Raw genomic sequence first — 16,082 nt, 5'->3', positions numbered from 1 at the left:
CGCCAAGGTCGGCGGCAGCCGGGCAGGATCCGCGGGGATGTTGCCGGCGGACACGGTTTCAGCCCAGTGGGATTCCCCTGGGAAAAATACATCTCCTCCTACTAAATGTTGCTTTTTTTAAAACAAAGCACCTTGGCGTGAAGCTCTATGTTCCTGTGCACGCGGGGGGCGGGCGGCACACGCTCCCCACCTGCACGGCCGGCCCTCAGCCCGCTCCCGTTTTCCAGAGCGGCTGAGGATGGGCAAGGTTGGCCCAGCCGCGCGTGTCACCACCGCCGGCAGCCTCGGCCGGGGCTGGAGCACGTCGCGGAGAGCCCGCGGCGCTGCCCCGGTGGGGCCACTGACCGCGGGACCACCGAGCACGCCGCCCCTGCGGGGCCACCGACCGCGGGCACACGGACGGCACGGCCCCGCCGCGGCTCCCGCCGCCCGGAAGCAGCGCTGCCGCGCGGGGTGGCTCCCATTGGCCCGTCCTCGTCACCCCGTCCCGCCCCCCGGCGCCGCGCGGGCGACCATTGGCTGCCGGCGGCGTCAGTCGGCGAGGGCGAGCTCCGCCGGTGCCCGCGCTGCGCTCCCGCGCGGCGCGCGCTCTGCCGGCTGGTGCGGCTGCGGGCGGAGCAGGGATGCGCCCCGGCTGCGGGAGCGCGGCGCGGAGCGGCGGCAGCCCGGGCGGGCGAGGGCGGCGAGTGCGGCCGGTAAGGTCCGGCCGGGGGAAGGCGGGTGCCTATCGTCGTGCGCATCCCTTGCGCTCGGTGCTGAAGGGGCCAGCGGCAGCGCCGGGCAGCGGTGCCGGCACGGGCGGAGCGGCGCTCGGGCGGAGTGGCGGGCGGGCGGGATGCCGGGGGCGGCTGGTGGCGCTGGGCCGCGGCGGGCAGGGGTCGCGGGGGACGCGGTCCCCCACCGCCCCTTGCCGTGCCCTTCGGCGCAGCGGTCCCCGGGCGGGACCGGCGGTGCGGTGGGAACTTCGTCTGCCCCGCCCGGCTGGCGGCGGCCGGCGGTGCCTGCGGCTGCCGAGGCGGGGGGCGACATCAGCCCTCCAGCAGGGGCTGCGGCGCTGCCCCTCCGCTCTGTCGCCGAGGGAGGGCCGCCGAACGATGCCGCCGAACGGTGGCCCCGGTGCTGCCGTGCGGGGCCGCCGGAGGTGGTGGCTGGAAAGGCGGGTGCCGCGGGTCCCGGCGCCGGCGCTGCCCCGGGCCCGGCTGTGCCCGCTCGGGAGCGGCAGCCGGCAGCGCGGACGTGCCCCGGGCCGGCGCTGGGGGCGATCGGCGCGGCCGCGCTTGTCTTGGGGCGGCGCGTTGAACTTCCCTTCAAGGGAGGATTTTACTCGAAGGTGTTCCCGGACGCCCAGCGGGGCGAGTCAGACAACGAAGGCGGCAGTGGTGGTGATGCGGCCGCAGACTGGATCTTAAAGTTGTTAACACCGTTAGCTCAAAGAAAAGTTATTTTAAAGTAAGCGTATTGGTGGGGGTTGATACATGACCACTGGCTATTGAGACGGAGGAATTGCAAAGATGAAATCCCCTTTATCGCTACACACTTCTTTCCATTGTTCTTCAACCTACTGTACTTTTAGTGATTGAAGACAAATATTGGAAGGCTTTGAAGTATTGTCAAATCTTGTTAATTTTGATAAAAACAGCCTCTAGATGCTCTTTATAGATGTCGTTGTAAACATTAAGTATCTTGATTATATAACATTTCAAGGAATCTGCCAGGATGTTGCCAGACTTTGTGATAAAGGACCTGATCTTCCAGTCCTGGAAATAAAGAGGAGGATAGCATCCACAATTAACAGTTGAAGAGAAAATAGTTTGTGTTATCTGTTGGTTATTTTGCATCTCTTGGGTTGGGCATTTTAAACATTTAAACGCTGTCTGCAGAAAATGTAAAGAGCATTTAGTTTGATTCGGGGTTTGTTTTGTTTTGTTCCTTTGTAGCTTTAAGCTTTCTTCTCTACTTTCTAGGAGTGTATTGATCTTGTTCACTCTTTCTTGATAGAGTATTCTGATTAGTTAGTTATAAGGACGTATTCAATCACGTGATGCATAGTGTGTTTTCAGAAGTATTCTAAATCATGATAGATGCAAGGGTGAATAACCACTGCAAACACCATTGTAACACGTACATGCGCTGCTTTGGGGAGCTGAAGCCCATTTTTACAGCTGTGGGAAGGCACAAGTGTAAAAGATTTGAGTTGTGAAATTTAGAGCTGATATAGGATAAATATTGTTCCCTCTCTGCATAGTTACCCACTAAATAACATTTTTGACAGAATATAAATTGCTAGTGAAATTTCAGTTCTCATACATCACTAATTCTGGATAGATCTGTACAGGTTCAGCAAACGTCTTATTGTCAAACCAGTTTTTTAGAAACCTCGTTTAGTTAACCTGAGTCAGTGTCATCAGAGTATTTTAGATTAATTTAGAGAACAATCCTCATCCAAGTATGTCACACACAGTCATGATGCAATGTCTGAGATGCACTCAGTTTTGCTTGTCTGCCTCATAACATCACCCATGTTTTCCTTGTGTGCTATTTTAGGAAAGAAAATCCCAAATTTTTTTCGTTGTTTTGTGGAAGAGAGCAGTGGATTTTTTGTAGATTACAGGCTGAAAACACTAAGCTTCCCCCCTGCCCCCCTTTGTGAGTGACACCAAATTTTAATCTAAAAATTTAGTTTGTGAATGGGTAAACTGTAGAACCTTTGGCACATGAGTAGATATAATTTGTGACAGTCATTTCGCTGGGGCTATTCCCAAGAGGACATGCATACAGGAGAATGCATGCGATGTATTTGCTACATAGCCAATCTTTGTCTTAAATACCTTTTTCCATACACAGTTCTGTGGAAACCTTTTCTAAAACATCAAAATATTTCAATTCTATCATTTCAGAAGGGTGCTTGATTCAGTGTTTTTCCTCTTCTTTGTCTGTTAGTAAGTAATAAACTTTTTTGGAGCAGCAATCATTCTGCTGAAGTCAATATAAGAGTATTAAGTATTTACTTGTTAAAAAATATTAATCAGTTGTAGACTTATTAATATTCTTAAGTATTACAATTACATAATGCTCATACCTAGTTAAAAGTTAGGGGAGAATGCAGCAGATTCAGAAATTTTTAGCTTGCTTTTCATGGTTTTCTTCTATATAAGAGAAAATGAGTCCATCTGTATGCCTCCCAACTAAAACAACACTCAGAGATGTCCTTGATTTTCTTAAGATGCTTTTTAGTAGTGATTTTTACAGGGTAGTATCACTACATGTAATATAATAAAAAATCTGGAACTGAAGCAGTCAATTCTGTCATGTTCTCCACCCTGTTGCTTATTTAGTTAAATAGATAAAAATGGATACTAAAATATTATTGATGTAATTTCCCATGACTAATAGGAAAATTATTTCTTTTGATACAGTTAGGGAAAACAAGAGGTATGCTTTTTAGAAATAACTATAGTTTAGAAATGAGTACATATGTACCTTCAGTTGAACCAATGAAGAGTTGCAGAAGCTCATGGAAAAGATGAATGAATGATGTGTCTCCTAGTTGTCTTAGATCATACAAATGGTACACTGATCTTCTTGGAAAAGCTAATGCTGTTTTTGAACTGCAGTTAAAATATGGACTCGTAGCTGTGTCACCATCAAACACAACAACTCTAAATGCTGATGTATGGCAGCTCTGCAGAACTCCAGATAAACAGAAGTATAAAATGCCTCAGCATCCAAGTGTTCCTGTTGTTGCTTACTCACAGGCCTCAGATGTTTCCAAATGGTGATAGCATCTACTGCCTAACAGTGCCATGGGCATAATGACCAAGAGTGCTCTGCTTGAGCACCTCTGTCTCCTGTGAATGCCTCTCAAGGAACTTAGAAAAGATACTCTTAAACAGTAATTCAGCTCCCAGTGCTGAGAACACAGCTCTTCAACAGAGAGAGAGGGGCAAAGATGGGCAGGTCATTCTTTGACTGACAGACTGCAGATACATTGGTGGAAGAGATCAGCTTTCCCAAGCACAACCAGGAACAGAAAGGATGTACAAGAGTCTTGGGCCTGTTTGTGGCTACTATTAATACAGAGATGAATCAAGGTGTGATAATGAATTATAAATCTCAATTACAAGACACCCCTCTTCTTGTATCACAACCTAAAATGTAAAATTTCCAGGTACTGCATGTGTAGTGGGGAGTGGACACTCTTTTTAGCCCTCTTGCATTCTGATTTTTGTAGCTCTCAATTCAAACTCCCAAACTAGTGGGAATAATCTAGATATCTGCAATAGTTATTCATTAAACTCTATTATTCCCTTAAGTATTAAGATGTGTAATTTAGTGCATATATAAGTGTATAATTTAATGTATCACTACATACATTTGTGAAATACATAAGTATGCATTTTTTTCATCTGAATAACAAGAAGTTACCAAATACTGGCGAGGGAGCTAATGGTGAAGAGTGCAGTGAACGAAGAAAATGCTATATAACTGAAACCCTGTGTGAATACTGTGGAGCTACATTTATTCATTTCTGTGGAGTGTTGCCAGCATACCTTTTCCCTTTGCAGATGTTCTGTATTATCAGTAGTCTCAAAATACTGCAATTATAATATGCCTATTTCATGTATAAACAGTTTCTGTAGAGCAGGGCAGAAAACACCCTGCAAAAACTGGTTTTTGCACTCAGTTTTTAAAGACTGCCATCTGAGTACCAGTAGGCTTTAACTCTTACTATCTTTTAAGACTTAATTTAATAAAAAGGTGAATGACTTGCATGCCTAACCTTACTTCCCTTTGAGCAGTTCTGCAGCTCAGCTCTTTGAGGGGCTGATGTTTGTTTCTTTTGTCCCTCAGCAGGTGGCTACAGTTTCACTGAAATAGCTGATCTTGCTGTGGAACAACAGATGTGGCTTTTTGGGGTCACACTGCCTGGAGTAATGAAAATATTTCCCCCTGGGTCTGACCCTTATTTTTGTTTAAAGATAGAGTACTAATTTATTGCTTAGCAAAGGATGTTGTGTTGGAATTTATATTGAAGGACTGCTGTTATTCAAATCTTGCCTTCATCTTTCACAGCTGATAAGAAGCAGAGGTGTAACCTTCATGATGTTTTTCAGAGCTTAACAGAAGATACAAAAGGAAACTGAAGTTAAGAACATCAGAAAAGCTCTGCTGTGTCAGACCAGTGGACCTGCATACTCAGGGTTTGCTCTCCGACAGTGACATTAAGGGATGCTGTTAGGGACTATACACAAACCTAGCCTTTTTATGAACCTATTCCCGTGTACTCTTCGTGCATACTTGTTTGTCATATTAGGGATGGCAGGTATATATCTACTCAGTGTTTTTAGAGCCCATTTGTGGACCTGCAAACCAAGAACTTGTCTTTTTCAGACTTACTGATGCTCTACTATCTTCACAACCTCCTGCGGCAGCAAGTTCCAGAACTTACTACTACCTTTGTAAAGAAGCACTCTATAAACTAATGTTGTGGTGGCTTTGTAAAAAGTCCCTTAGTTCTATTACTAAAGGATTTAGCAAGCAGCTTTACATTAATTTATTTACCATCTTCATGGTTTGATTGATCACATCTTGATTCAGTCTCCTTTCCTAACTAAAAAGCCCCTCAAGTCTCTTTTTCTAAGGCAGGCACCCCATCCTTTTGATATTTTGTTCTCTGACTAGAGTCTGTTCTTGAGATGCAGAGACCAGAAGTACTTGAGATGTGGATGGACCAAGGTATAAATGTGCTTTGTCTTCTTCTCGATTCCTTTCCTCATGATACCCAGTGTTCTGCTAGGGTTTTTCTTGCTGTTGTACATAAAACTGTTAATTCTAGGGATCTGTCGATAACGACTGCTGGATTTTTTTCTCCAGTCATTTGTCAGCATGGTGTGTATGTGACTGAGATTATTTTCCATGAGATGTATTAGCTTACATATATCTACACTGAAGCTCATTTGTCATCTTTTTGTTCACTCTTGAGTCCTGCACAGTGCTTCTGGAGCTCTTTGCCATCATGATGGCATTAGTTCTGTGCTCAAAGACAAATTCTTGTCTTTGTCTCAATTTTGCCAAGTATCATACCTTATGAGGTTTTTTGCATGTATATCTGAGAGGAATAAAAGTATCATGGCATATCAGACAAGGGTGTTCATAGATTTAAAAATGATCTGTATGTAACACGGGCTTTGGTTTTTTGTTGGGTATTTTTTTTTTTTGGTTTTTGTTTGGTTTTTTTTTTCACCTCAGCAAACTCATAAGCTCATAAGGCTGACAGGTTAATGCTGTGTCCAGAAATCCAGACCAGATAAAACAGAAAGAGAACTCTAAAAAATGCCATTCCTAGCACTTATTCCAACTGCACTGAATGGGGACATGAGAATGCTGGTATATGGTATTTGATCCATGTTGATTGCTGTTAAAATTATTTTTAATTAAAACCAAAGAAACTTTTAAAAATATTGGAGTGCAAAGCGATACTTACTCAAATACCTTTAATGCCTTCCTAGCCTCTCTATGGATTCACTACACAGCAGTCTTAACTCCAATGCTATCTAATTAATCACCTTTCATTTGTGAACTACATTTCATAGTAACATGAAAATAATAACCAAAGCTTTTCTTCTCCTCCCTCCCAGTTGTATTAGAGGTTAGGCTGGAAGCCTGCCACATAGAAAGGATCTCTTCATGTTCCTTGTTCAAAGCCAGGCTAGTCATTTGATACTCAAAGCATGTCACTTAGAAAAGCTGCTGCATTGCCAACAGCAGTGAGAGTGAGGTTTAAAGAAACATCAGAAATGTATTATTAGTGTGCTGTGTTACTACTTAGTGTTACTTAGTAATAAATGTGGTTTCACAGCAGCACAAGTAACTCCAGCAGTGTGTCTGTGATGATCCTGTTTTCCCTTCTCCCAGTCACAGTAACACCATTCTTCCTAACCCTCTGTAGAAGTACTTCAGCACCTAAGTTTGGCAGAAGACCAGTTCTCCACCCTGGCCACTGATTTAAAAAGCGAAAACAAAACAGAAACCCACTTTCTGCCAGCTTGAATCTGCTTCACACAGGACCTTATGAAGGCTTTTCAAGGGAGGACATAGAACTATGAAGGTAAATGCAAGAGGAGAGCAAGATGGTTGAACAGCAGCAGTTAATAATTGCCTTATGTGCTTGTCAAACTCCAGTCTGAAGTGCTGTTCTGTTTCTTGATTTATTGTTGTTCAAGTACTTGGCAGAAGTACAGGACTATTTTAGTAGGCAGCCTATTGCTTTGTTAATTTAAATATTTAGCTTAAAGAATTATATTTTGCATCCTTTGAAGGAAGGCCCCAGCTGCTCTACTACCCATCTATGAGGTCATCTGCTGTGTAAATCCGGTTGTCTGAAAGACTGTTACCAACTGTACTTGGTTGCAGCAATAGGATTCTTCTTTCATTTTGTTTTGCACTATAATACAGTTCGTCAGAACAGCTTTTTCAAATTAGCATGTATTCGAGTACATAACAAATATATTTCTACTACTTGATGTTTGTCATGGGTGGTTTAAAGTTATATTCCTGATCTATCAAATGGGTGCTGTTTGCTGGACTCTGTAGCAACCAAAACAAAGCAGTTTGCCAAAGAAAAAGGTTTTGGTGTATTCCATTTGCATGGTGTGCATGAAACCCACCTTGTGCTCGTTCGTAGCAAGCATGTCTGTGTGTACAAGCAGCTGCAAAGTGAAAACAGCTTTCTGTTGGCTGATGCAGCTCAAAATTAGTTTAGCGTGGCACAGTGAGCTCATGGCAGTCATGGATAGACATGAACATTGTCAGTGTGTAGCCTGCATGGTCTTTCTCCCCAGTACTTACAGGCCACAGTAGTGATAATGACTGAATACACTTGGCAGCAGTGATAGAGCAGTGCCACATGTGCTGCTTATCTGCCTTAAACAGACTATCATTGTAAAAAGTGGAACTTGTGTCCCATTGTTCAATTATGACAATATCTTCTTGTGTTAAGATGTGTGCAATCATTCATCTAACATTTTTATAAGATACTTCAGAATCATCAGCCAAATTTCACTATGTTCTTCCCTAGAAAAAAATACTCTGATGTAGGTACAATGGTACATGTAAATGAATCCACACCATGGTGGGCATCCAAAAAACATTCTAACAAGTTAATTTCTTTTATGTATGCTTTTTAAGAAGATACATTAAATCTCACAAATTCATCAGCTCTGTTAGGCAGCTAGTAAGAGTTCCATTAGTATAGTCATAGCACTGTAGTATAAAAATCTATTATATTAATGTTTACATAAAGCTTTCAGCATTTGTAAGATTTTTCCATGTAGAAAAATAATACATTTAATTGCTTTTTGCCAAGCTTTTGAGTATGCTAGATTTTTGTTAAAAGGCCACAGAAAATGCACCTTAGCTCAAATATAATCATAAACCAAATTCTGTTATATGTAGTTTATACTGTATTTGCTTAAAATAAGCAAGGAAGTAACAGAGCAGTGCTAAAAGGTGGCTAAAAGATTCAAATATATGAGGTTTTCATCACAAGAATTAAGCTTCAAATGAAAGTTTCTCACCAAGTTGGTGGCAACTAGGTCATGTTGAGTCTGATGTCTCTATACTTGCTTGGGATTCACCTCTACCCAATCAGTTTGTTAAAGAGCACATTACTTCTTCTGCTCTGAAATACTTTTACACAAATATTTTCCTGTGTTGCAGCTGTTTTGCAAACCCTGAAGAGACTGGCCTCCTTGCTGAAAATATTCATGTGCAGATTTCAGATTACTGGACAAAGTCAAACATTAATCAGACATTGAAATGGGCCAGAAAAGCTTGGAATAGAATTTAAGCATCCGGTCTTCTACTGATTCTTTAGGTTGGATCATATTAAACATTTCACATGGAAAATATACTGCTACTGGGGACAAGTTTTTTCATCCATATATTCTATCTAGTTCATGAAATTTGAAGTCAACAGGAGTGGAATTCAACACATTATGTCCTAGTTACAGGTGAGGAGGAAATACTGAAATACAATTTTATGGGTATCTTATTTTGAATATTTCTCAGGAGAGAATAAATTTCTTGATAGGTGTGTGCATGAACATAGAGGCCTTAAACAAAACACTAGTTAAACTAAAAACTAACTTGTAGAAGTTCTGTACTGCTTATTCATTTATAATAGGGAAATTAAATACTTCTGTTATTGCTGCTAATTCCAAACATAAACAGACTCAACTCGGTTGAGATGTTCCCAAATAAGATGTTTACTGTGAATTAGTTTTTTATTTGCAGAGAAGAAACAGTAATTCTTTAAGATTTGGTATTGATATCAGCTGAAGCCTCCTGCAAACTGATTTTGGTACTGCAGCTCACATTGTAAAATTGCTCTTTATCATCTTAAACAATTAGTGCTTTAATCTCATGAACAATGATGAAAAAAGTAGGTAGCAAGAGAATTTAGTAGTAAAAGCAGAAAAGCTCACCTGCAGGTTTTGGGAGAGGAAAATAATGTATAGCATCAGCTGTCCACTTTCAGACTTTTTTTTTCATTTTGGTTTTCTGAAATAAAATTCATTAATTCTTTTAAGAACGTAAAACAATACAACACTGCAAAATGGCTTAATAAAAATTCAGAGAAAATAACTGAGTCAAAAGTAATAGGTTTTCCTCTGAAGGTGTTACACTTGTACTGGCTATCAGGCTATGCATCAAGTCATAGTAAAATGTGCAAATGAATGTGGATGATGCAGCCGAAGTCGTGGATCATACAATAAGGAATCTGTCACAGTAGGCTTCTGCTAGGTTTTGTTTGCACTGCAAGGACTTGTCAGAACAAAGACAGCCCACCTGGAGATAGAAAACTTCCCTGAGCCTCTGCCTGCTGTTGCATTTTGTCAGTGGCTTTTGACTGAAGCATCTGACTGCTGCTGGCTGCATTACTGCAGCTCACTCTGTCTGGCTGTCATGGGATCACAGGTCCACTTACAGGCAGGCACTAAGGCACAGGAGTTTGAGCCTTGGCCAGATTTAATATAATTTTATATAATTTAAAATTATATATTACTATATTAACCACAAAGTCTGGGGAAGCCATGTATTGGTTAATGTATCACAGCTGAGGTCACCTGGAAATCATCTCCTTCATAATTTGAAAATGGTGAGAAAGGAAAATTTCTTTATAACCCAGTAAAAGTAAGCAACATACAAGTGCTAATCAATCTTGTCTTCTGTAAAGTATGTCCCTGTTTACTGAGTGGTCACTCAGCCAAGTTACTGCATGCTTTCATTTCACTGCTAGAGATGAGTTTGAGGTGATTGCTCTGTAGTGAGACTTCTGGCATGAGCAAACAAGTCAGTTAAATTTGAGCAATTCCTGTGCACTTTGTACAGTTGTCAGTGAAATGAAGACTCAGCCCTGATATTTTGGAACTATTCAGAATTACTGTTAATGCAGTTCTTTCTATCAAGATACCAATAAAGGCACTGTGTGTTTTTTCCAACTTTTATAGATCTACCCAAACTTTTTAAATTTATGGGGTTTTTTCCATCTTTCAGACTCTACCATTTTTTATATTATTGGGCCAAAGTTCCACTTGCACAACATGCAGTTGATAGAAAGTAATTTTTAGTCATGGTTTTAACAATGTGGTTTCAAGCAGCTGTATTAAAAATACTACCTGATTTTACATTTTAAGAAGTGTTTTGTAATTCTCTTACAGACAAAGCATGTGTGTCAGGTAGAAAGAAGTAACTACTATCTTGTGTGTTGAAACATCCTCTGAATAAAACATATGATGATTAATACCAGAAATCAGTTTTGGTATTAGTTATGGTACAAATGCTTTTAGTAGTACTTGTTTCTTTACAGTCTTTGAGACTGAGTTATCTGAAGAACATGTTAAGAAGATTCTACACAGTGTAGTGTAGACATAGTGTCAGGTTTGGCTCCTGGATTCCCTGCTGCTGTGAACACCAGAGCAGATTTGCTTGGGCCAGAGATAATCAAAGGAGCAGTCCTGGATGTGGTGGATCTGTTCCAGTCACATTATGGACATGGCATGGCCAGAACTAGTTGGTCCCAGCCACTAGAGAGCAGCCGAGAGAGCCGGATGAGATCTGCCAGGTTGGGTAGAATTCTCAGAGGCAGGGACATACACGGGTACCTGGTGTCACTTGTACTTGCTTGGGTGGGTGGAGTTCAAGGGTACTACAGCTTGGTCCCCTGGTCAAGCCTTTGCCAGTGGCACCACATTTGTCTTGGTGCTGAGGACACTACAGACTCAAGTGGCTGTTAAGTGGCTTTGTGACAGACTACTCCTCTTGCAAAGTGGAATCTCACACATCCAAGAGCCTGGCCTAGCAGTTCCAAAGTGATGATAAAAATGCTGATCAGAAGTTTAGTTTCAACATTTCTCAGTTCAAAAATAATATAGATATGCTGTATATATGTATTTATGCATGCCTACATTGTTAATCCGTTATGTTGTCTTGTGTACTACCTCAGAATTCTGTAATTGCTTCACTTTGTACATGTTGTTCTTATGTACCAGGATTTCATAATTCACTGGATGACATTTTTGCCTGATTTGTCAAGAAGGGCATGGTATTAATAACAGTATCTCTTCTTTGTTATCTGATAGACTGTTTTAATGGAGGAAAATAAAATAATTCGTTTGACTTTCATATATTTTCATTGTTGAAAAATAAAATGTTGATCTTTTGAAGATGATGACTACATCTTTCATATGTAAAACAATAAAAATTGTTGTAATCCTAGCTTCACTTGCTATATAGTAGCTAGATAAGAATGTTAGTGTTAGATGTATAAGTACCAGGTTATCTCATGGGATATTAAAATTTTTGAGTTGTTTTGTGTCTCAAAAGGCAAAGATTTATAGTATTTGAGCAGTTCTAATAGGTGGTAATATGAACGATAACTAAAAGAGCCATGGAGTTGACATGTGGAGTTTAGAAAATAATGAAATCCAGACTGGTTGAATTGAGGACTTAAAACTGGAAGACTATTTCTTTCTTTAACTAGTAAAACTTAGGCTAGAAATTTTTGAATGAGATGCAATGACATGGTTAAAGACAAATAGATTTTCTGACTCTGTAAGTAATACTGTTATATTGTAATGAAAATGCAGGAGGTGTTCCCTATGAAGCACAGTACTAATATTTCATGTATAACCAACATGGAAGTGATTAAATTGCTTTACAAACAAAGGTTGGGAGCATGGTAACAAGAAATATTACAAGCCAATACTCTCTCTATCTGAAGATGTATTGTTTTGTGCTAATGAAATATTGTAATAACCTTGCCCACCTTTAGAGGAGAACCTCAGTTATAGCTCTCTGGAGTTATTCTTCAAACAGTATAATTATTCTGCTTAAATAATTTTTATGCAAAGAACAGTTACAATAAACAGAACCATAAGAATGAAATGACCATATTAAATGTTAACAAATACATAAAAGGTAGGCTAATATATAAGTATGCAGATAGAAATAAAATATTTTTTCAAAAGTAAAAGTAGTTGATTGCCAAGTGGGTTTCACATTAACGTCCTTATCCAAAGCCCACTGGACTAACTAAAAGTGATCTCTAGCACCTCAGTTAAATTCAGTCTTGAGTTCCTTACCCCCTTCCATAAGAGTGAAAAGCCAGGACTTCCCTGAATTTCAGTGAATCCAGTTTTCAGGACTTGAGGTAGCTTCAATGTATTTAACAGCTTTCTCTTGAATGCAATGTAGCAAAGATTTATACTTTCCTTTTCCACAAAAACTGTAGCCTGGGGCTTCAACAGGATAGTATTTGTACTGAATTTGCTTTTTTAGTATTTGTTTACTGTCAGGAACACCTTGCTCAATTTTTGTACTATTGGAAATAATGTGAGAGAGAAAAAAGTGAAAAATTAGTGAGTTTGGGTGAGAAATTGGTGATACAGTTACTATTAAAGTTGACATGCATTTTAAGGCTTTAAAGGAGATTTGAAATAAAATTGTATGTTCTGTTTTATAAGGATAGTTTGACCATTGCTAGAAAGCTCGTACGTTATTTTTTGGTTTTCTCTGAGTGTAAAGTTTGCAAAACTCTTTTTATTTTTTTCTTTTCTGATCCAGCTAGATTTTCATACATAGGAAGGTGTGCCACATATATATGATCTTTATTCCTTTCAAATACATAACTCTTTCATCATTTGGGGCGTTCATATAACCCAGTTATTTCTTGTTATGAGGAAATTCAGAACTGTACTAAAAGCTGTTACCTACAGATTTTTGTGCCTGTTTAGCTTAAAAGGGAAACAGCTTGCCCCCTCTTCTTGCTATACTATATAGTGGTATGACAATAGTTCTTTTAATTAGGTCATTAAGACATACACAGAGGACCTGACTTGGCAAACCTGAATTACATAAATGTCACAGGGAAGTCAATAGGATGTTTGTTCATGAAATGAGAATCTTGCTGAACAAAAGACGGTGCTACTAATAAAACTTTGCATCAAGGTTGAATTCATAACACTGTGCCAGCTATACCACATTGAACTCTCTGATGGAAATGCAGTTTGAACTCCAATGTTTACTGAATATGGAAGTGATGAATAAATGGCTCTAATAGAAATGCCATTTTTGGTGCAAGGTAGTTACCCAGTGACTGAAGATGAGTACTTCAGGAATTTGGCATCTCAGCACTGTTCTAACTAGGATTTATTTCAATGGCATTTTATTAAATATACCAATTTCTGTATAGTATTTGACTTCAGGTGGTAGTGACACAAGACTTATTAGAAAATTCATTTCTGCTTCACCATGTGAGATGCTGTCCAGGGCCCTGTTCTAGGGTCATGTCAAAACTTGGAATAAACCCATATGTGAATTTCATTTACTCTTTTTCAGGGTCAGTTTCACTAACGGGTAGCAAGGAAGATGCCTGAAGTGTTGTCACACAGCACATGCTTTGCTTTTTATCAGAGAGGCATCAGTCAACAAAGTGGGGGTGGTTGTTGTCCTGTTCAAGTAGAAGGACAGATTATGTTCCTTTTAGAGGCCTGTAACAGTTCCCCAGAGAGAATTTCCTGAAGGGAAAGGATGAGGCTGTCCTGCTTTTGCTATTTTTTGTGGCTAGCTAACAGGTACTTCTATCCTGGAACTGCTTTCTGACCACGCACAGGGCTGCATGCCAGTGGAGGCTGATGTAGATCAGTAAAAAAATAGCAAACTAGCCTCTGCCTAAATGTGCTAACCTGACCAGCCTCATAACATCGGACTTGAAGGCTTGACTTTCATGGGGGAAGTTAACTGTCTGCTGTAACACCCTCTCCCTGGCAGAGAGGAGGAAATTCCTAAATGTTGGTGGAGGGTTCTCTTCATTTGTGAAGTATTAATGAGCTATTGTTATTCTGGTATTACCTTTAAAATATTTTATGGTGTGTTAAAATGAATAACAATGTCACAGTAGCCATGTCTTATTCAAAGGTGTGATACATGAGCATGAGGCTAGTTGTTTTCAAACAAGGACTGATTTCTGGCTTTCCCGAGATATTAACTAAGTTCACTTAAATAGATTCTGGATGACACAAGAAGCAATAGTCTACTCAAAAGCTTATAGTTCTTTGAAAATACTTGCAATTCCATTCAGTATGTGAATGAAGTCCAACCAAAAGATTTTGGCGTTCCACAAAATAAATCCAGGGTCTTCACTCTTGCCAGCATGCTGGGAGTTACATTTTCCATCTAAAATGGATTTCTAGCTCATGCTTATAACTCTTTTATAAATGGTTAGTTTTTATTGAGAAGATATTTCTTAGTTTGGAAAAATACTTTTTTTCCTTAGTGCTAAAATCATTGAAGTGGGAGGTTTGCAAGAGAAACTTCAGTATCAGAACCCAAACAAGGCAAAGGGCTAAAAATGCATCTTAAGGACCATTAGTCAGAACAATTTGAGCTGACAGTAGCCAAGATTGTTTTATATATGAAGTTCATCAAATAGAAAGTTGGTTTCTTTAGCTGGAAGAAATGCCTAAAGGGGTACATTTTTGCTGCAGTTGCTAGGGAGCAGCTTATACTGTATCTGTGGGATATAATGGGAGTCGTGTAAAATGCACTATACTGATAATTTACTTCAGAGTGGTTAGAGCTGAATATTACAGTCACAGAGCACATCTCATTGTACAAAATATGAAGATGAGATGGATGTTCTTAGTAATGTTAGGTGACAGAGCCACTGTGGTATACAAGGCACAGTACACGTGTCAGTAGGCTGACAGGAGCATGTCAGTCCTGCATGATCCTTAGGTGGGGCTGTGATTAAGTGAGCAAAAAATTAATACATTGGCTAGATGGGAGGAACGAGCATAGCAGAGGAGAAGAAGTAAAACCTGTGTTTTAGTGTATTTGACAGACCTCTGGAATGAACAAAGTCCCAAGAATCCCAAATAGAGTAGTTTTTTTTTAAGAGTAGCTCACTTGAATGGAAGTCTGTGCTGCCAATAGTATGTTGTTTACCAAAATGAGGATGGGTAAGTCAGGAGGGGATCTGACTAACCCCGCTCCAAAGTGAAAATGCTCCACTGCATTTGGAAACAGAACTGCTTAGCTATGAAATGTCAACACCTGTAATATAAACCTCTATAATTACTTGGTTATGGGACTTCGTAGTTTTATTTCAGAATCTGTCAGATTGGAATTATTTTGGTTGAAAACACGGCTTTAACAGTTCAATATTATTAAAACTGTGAATACAATACATAAATTATACAGCTATAACACTGGTTTCTTGTTTTTATAGCATTAAGCATCTCCAAAAATGATCAAGATATTGCTATAGATTTCCATTTTAATATAATAGTTAAAATCTCACCAATATTTTTTCCTTACTGCATCAATACAGCGATACTGTCTTGAAGTTAATTGCTTCACTCATTTGAGCACTGGTGCAAGGTTGTCTCACATACTGTACACAGAGATTGAGTGTGTTTTCCTCAGCAATTACTGCATTTGTTAAAAGTGATTAGAAAATCAAAAATGTTAGGAATACTCTTTAATTAGATGATTAAAGAACCCAGCAAGTAGTGTGATGT

General features: G+C 40.2%; 1 protein-coding gene across 2 annotated transcripts in view; it reads left to right on the top strand.

Moving 5' to 3' along the window:
• Positions 1 to 561: 561 nt before the first annotated feature.
• The window catches only part of B3GALT1 (beta-1,3-galactosyltransferase 1), a 185,724-nt gene continuing 170,203 nt past the window's right edge, over positions 562 to 16,082 (top strand). The window contains exon 1 of one of the 2 annotated variants that reach the window (XR_011151962.1): positions 562 to 695. The gene's annotated coding sequence lies outside the window, so the exon portion shown is untranslated. The remainder of the gene's footprint in view (positions 696 to 16,082) is intronic. The other variant, XM_069020768.1, reaches the window with a different exon arrangement.

This window comes from Aphelocoma coerulescens, chromosome 7 (genome assembly GCF_041296385.1).
Source record: "Aphelocoma coerulescens isolate FSJ_1873_10779 chromosome 7, UR_Acoe_1.0, whole genome shotgun sequence".
NCBI lineage: Eukaryota > Metazoa > Chordata > Aves > Passeriformes > Corvidae > Aphelocoma > Aphelocoma coerulescens.
Note: the sequence above shows the minus strand (reverse complement) of the source record. Positions and strands in the feature narration are given on the sequence as shown.